We start from the raw sequence: 6000 nt of genomic DNA on the forward strand, positions 1-6000 counted from the left end.
TTGTACTTCTACCTCATTTAAACCTAGCTTAGCCAAAGTTATGGACTTCATGTTGCTATGTAAGGTTGTGAGGTCCCATTTTATGCATCGCGGAATGGCATTGGCGTTGCGGGGTTGTAAGATTGTTGTATGCTCACACAGCCAATACTGAAACAAATAACAAATATGAGTAATTTGAATGTTCACATGAATTAACATTGATGTGAATGTTTACACCACTGGTGCAGTAATGTGAATGTTCACATTTCCTAATGTTGAGTGATACTACTGATGTGAATGTTCACAGCTGTTAATGTGAGTGATATTACTGACGTGAATGCTCACAACTGTTAGTGTCAGTGCTATTACTGATATGAATGTTCACATTTGCTAATGGTGCATAATGTTACTGATGTGAATGTTCACATCTGTTAATGTGAGTGATACTATTGATGTGAATGTTCACATCTGTTCATGTCAGTGCTATTACTATGTGAATGCTCACATTTTCCTAATGGTGAGTGATGTTACTGATGTGAATATTCACATCTGGTAATGTGAGTGGTACTACTGATATGAATGTTCACATCTGTTAATGTGAGTGTGTACACCAGCATCTACTAATGTGTGTTTGTACATTACCGAAACAGTAATGTGAATGTTTTCATCAATGTTGTCAACTTCCACACCAAAGCTTAGAAATGTGAACATTCACATCAGAGTGTCCAGAGCCCGTATATGTTCATATTAAACATAGAATAAGTTTTATGAGATTTACCATTAACAACATCACACATCCGGTGACTCGTCCTGGTTTTCCACAGTTTTGGCCCAATGAACCCATCAAGGTTGCCCGGATGCTATCAGCCCAATCATACTCGATCATATTGTCTAATGGGTCCATGTATGAGTAGAAAGCCCATCCAATTGTTTCTCCGGATGTAGAAAAGCATAGCTTGACGCATGCATACATGCAAACTAATCTTGCGACCTCCTCGTTGTCATGTTTTTTTGTGCCCTTCAACGCTTCGCTCAAAATTTCTCGTATTTTGGCAGCACTTAACCGACTAACATCCTTGCACATTCGGTGTATGATGCCGATTGTTGGTTTTGCACCGTAAGAGAGGTCCATCGACTTGGTGCCGCAGTCCACCCCAAAAATCAGTGATACGTCGCTTCTAAAAATCTGGATGTTCTTATCCCCTATGTAAAACCTCCCACTAGATTGCTTGAATGTTTGTACTATACGTACAATGACATCATCATATTTCATGCAGTGGTTGAGGTCGATTTCGTTACTGATCAAGCTATCAAATAATGGCCAGAACGGTGTTTTTCTAAGGCACTTCAATTGGCCACTTGTAAATTTTGTATCCTTTAACAATTTGACCAATCCAGTTATATTTGACCGATAGTTTACTTTTTTCATGTTCACTTCTTCAGGAACAGCTGTTTGATCAAGCTTGGTTTTGGAACGGGATTCCTCTCACTTTCGCTTGCCATCAACTTTATGGGGAAGACCTGTGTGTTCAAATGAGCACATATAATTGGTTGAAACACAGAGGATGGAACCCGAAGCACCAAACAACATTCAACAACCAGCATTGACAGTAATTTGAACATTCACATCATTGTGCACTGATGTGAATGTTCACATCAGTGTGTACTACTCTAAGTTTACCCAGTAATCAATACTAATGTGAATGTTCACATCATCCATGTTTGAGAAATAAATTTCGAACACGACAACAGTAAACAAAGTACACCCAATAACACAAAGAAGTTGGGCATTGATGGCACAATGTGAATATTTACATCATTCTCCATCACAGTGTTGAGTGAAGTTTGGGGGTTCTGACATTAATGTTCACATCAGTGTGTACTAGGATAAGTTTACCCAGTAATCAATACTAATGTGAATGTTCACATCATCCATGTTTGAGAAATAAATTTCGAACACGACAACAGTTACTGGGCAATGTGAATGCTTACATGGGTGATCACATTATGTTATAATTTGCTAAAAATCAAAGGGGGGAACCAACACTAATGTGAATGTTGACATCATTCATGTGTGCAAAATAAATCCCGAAAACTACAACAGTTAGAGGGCAATGTGAATCTTTACATGGGTGATCACATTATGTAATAATTTGCTAAAATTCATAGGGGGGAACCAACTGCACCAAACAACACCCAACAACACAAACAAGTCCAACATTGATGTCACACTGTGAATATTTACATCACATTCCATCACATTGTTGAGTGAAGTTTGGGGGTTCTGTGGACATAAAAAATGAACAATATCAACAGTGATAGTAATATGAACATTCACATCATCATACACTGATGTGAATGTTCACATCATTATACACTGCTGTGAATATTCACATCAGTGTCTACTACTGTAAGTTTAGCCAGTAATCAACACTAATGTGAATGTTTACACTACTAGGGCAGTAATGTGAATGTTTACGTCAATTAAAACTGATGTGAATGTTCACATCTATTGATGTGAATGTTCACATCTGCTAATGTGGAGTAAAGTTACTGATGTGAATGTTCACACTTCCTAATGTGTTGATTACTGATGTGAATGTTCACATCATCTATTTTTACAAAATTAATTCCGAAGACATCTATGTTTACAAATTCAAATCCGAAAATTAGAAGGTGGATGTATACATCGGTGATGACATTATGATTGAAAAGCAGAAGGTGGAATGGTATTCCTTACTTTTGTTCGTCATGGTTGGTGGGCATGGATCGCACTCAGTGGATAAAATAAACTCAATGGGACGACAAGAATCTTTGAACGACGAAGCACCCTCCTTCCGATGTGAAGCTTCGCAGTGATGAGATGAAGAGGAATCTAGGGTCGATGGTCGACGGTGGAGGACGAGGACGTTGGTGAGGCGATGTGAATCTAGGGTTACTGCAGGCAATATGAGTATGGTTTCGTGGATTGAGTTTTTGTTTTGGAAATTTTGTGGATTGAATAGTTATATTAGGAATGGGTTTTTGCATAATCGGTTTCACGCGGGAGATGCGGAGAGAGTTATTTCGTCTTTTAACAAGTAATGGACCTAATGGAATATTCAGAAATAGTTTGGGTTTTATGGAACAAAACAGTTATAAATAGGATTTATCAAAAAAGAGCCCTTAGGTGCCGTTTGTCAATTGGGTTGGATTGTTTTTTTTTTTTTTTGGTTAAATTAGTGAGTAATGATACATCTTTCTAATTTTGGAGTTTTAATTGAGCTTTAATGATATGACAGAGAATAAGAAAAATAAAATCAAGATCAAAATATCACATCACAGTGGGGTCTACTCCTATTAGAACTCATTAGAACTCCTTTATTAGAGTTCTCAATGACTTTTCTAAATTAGTTATAAAAAGATGAAATATATTAAAAAAAATTAATAAAATAAAATATCATACTCAAATCATAATAATTTTATTTCTTCTCTCATAAAAATAAAAAATATCAATCCAAACAAACTTTTTAACTAAATAATTAAAAAATCAGAAAACCAAAATACTAACCACATTTCCAAACGAAGCCTAAACCATATTTACTCGTTATGGGTTGTGTTGGAGAGAAGCGGGAAGCATGGTCTGGTGAGTCTGCTTCCATTTAACTTGGATATATTTCAAGGTGGACTAATATTACAATGATTATATTTTTTACTATAATATATATATATATATATGTATATATTATGTGTAGTGTATCAAATGAAATGTATTATGTGATATAAAAATAGTTATTGTAACATTACTCTTTGTTTGTTTGTAGTATTAAAAGGAATTAGAAGTGGATAGAATATGCAAGACAAATTGAATTTTTAATCTAGTGTTTGATTGCAGGATAAAGATGAAGGGATTGGAGGTGAAGAACATGTGAATTCTGTACTACACCTATTTGTTTTGCATGGTTATTAAAATTTTGGATAATTTTGATACTAGAGGATTAAATAAAGGAAATGGAGATTAAATAACACTATAAGTATTGTAGCATTAGAAAGATTAAATAACATTAAATAATACCATAAGTATTGTAATATTAGATTTCTCCAGGTTTTTTTTTTTTCTTTATCCAATAATAAAAAATAATTATATCCTTTTTGTGCCAAATATGACGCTCACTCATTTTCTCCAATCATTTAATTCATTTATTATTTCATGGTATACTTATCCTCATAATCCTACCATAGAACTTATCCTTTATAATTTTATTAATAATCACATGGTATATAATCTCATAAAACATAGTCACTAGCTTTTAAGAATAAATTTTGGTGCGAGAATTTTCTTAAGTTCTAAAAATTCCTTTTACTTTTTATTTTTATAGAATTTCCTACCTGGAGAAAGGGAGACGATGATGGTTCCCCGCCTCTCCAATCTTCTTCTCGCTTTCTCCGATCCTCCTTTAGATTTGGTTCTTAATCTAGATTTTATGTTTGACTTACCAATTTGGCTATCACAGTCTTATCTTATCTACTATTGAGTCCAAAAGTTTAAGATCTAGTTTTAGATCTTCTCACAATCCGAATGCCGACATTAGATAACGCATTTGTTTTACACTAGGTGACCACCTCAACTTTAATGTTCTATCTTTACCAGCAGCTGTGTGGTCTTCAAATTCCAAGTTGAAGGCTACGGAGTATTGAAGTTTTGAATGGGTTCAGTAGTGACATGGATCTATTTTTTTCCCTATTTGATTTTTTTAATTTTTACTTTGTTTATGTAATTATCATTCTTGCATGAAGGTTTATTTTTCTCATTTGTAGAAATTTTTTTGCGTCATCTATGAATACTTGGATTCTTCATTTTATGGAAGTTATGTGTCTCCTTTTTGCATCTTCTATGAATACTTAGACATCCATTCATGCATATAAAATAACACATCGTAACATGAGTCATATAGCTATGTAAAAACATTTGTATTCATATCATATGTTCTGAACAACCTCGGGTCCATGTATAACAAAATGGCCTTAGGCCCAATCATATATCAAAACAACCTTAGGTCCAAACATATCATATCATATCACTGTATCTGATTATGGAGTAGATGGAACATCGACATGTCTCCACTTCTCCTTGGGCCCAATTCATGTATGTATGGACCCAAGAGGTGACTCGTATGGACTCTAGAGATGACTCCTACTGTAGCATTTAGTTCCGTACAACACTTTTTCCATACCAAAAGTCAATAGGTCTTAAAGACCGAACAATCATGCCATAAACGAAACGGATACGCGGAACGGCCTTGGGCCCACCATATCATATTATAAATAATTCACATTTCTTGTTCATTACTTATTTCACATTTCTTGGAAACTTGTGCATTTTGATAAAATGTAACATTTAGAGAATCATGTCATACATAAATCAAGATAGATAATGAAAAACATATCTTTACTATATTATTACTCACAGTGATGGGCTTCTGGTAGCAGTTGGACAATATCCTCGTCTTGACCTACAACCACAATTACATAACACAACATATGAATATAACCGATCCCTTTCTTTGTTCTCTTTAATCAATTAGTTATGTTGGTTCTAAACTCATTAGTCCTCAATAGGTCATAATCCGTGTCAAGGAAAATAGGAGGAAACGAAAGGAAAATGGGTTAGAAGAAGAAATGGTATAAAACTGGTAGCTAGAAAGTGAACAACCTTCATTAATTTGCGCATATCTATTTTTGTACTTAGAATTTGGATATGAGACTACCACCATTGGAAACTAGACTTCCGGGGTTTGAATTTAGACTCAAGAATCATTTAAAACGGAGTTTAGATGAGAGAGATATGTTTATTTGAAAGTGGGCTGAAATAGGGATGCCCCGCACGTGCGGTACGGTGCGGGAATTGAGCCGCACGTGCGGGACAAGGTGCTTTTATTTCAGAATCAATTTAGGTGCTAGAAGTGGACTGCCGTACGTGCGGCTCTGGGCAAAATCTGTTGTCCGAAAATCCCTGATGGCTCTAACACTTGTTTTTTCATT

This window comes from Camellia sinensis, chromosome 13 (genome assembly GCF_055761805.1).
Source record: "Camellia sinensis isolate YWXY chromosome 13, ASM5576180v1, whole genome shotgun sequence".
Taxonomy (NCBI): Eukaryota; Viridiplantae; Streptophyta; class Magnoliopsida; order Ericales; family Theaceae; genus Camellia; species Camellia sinensis.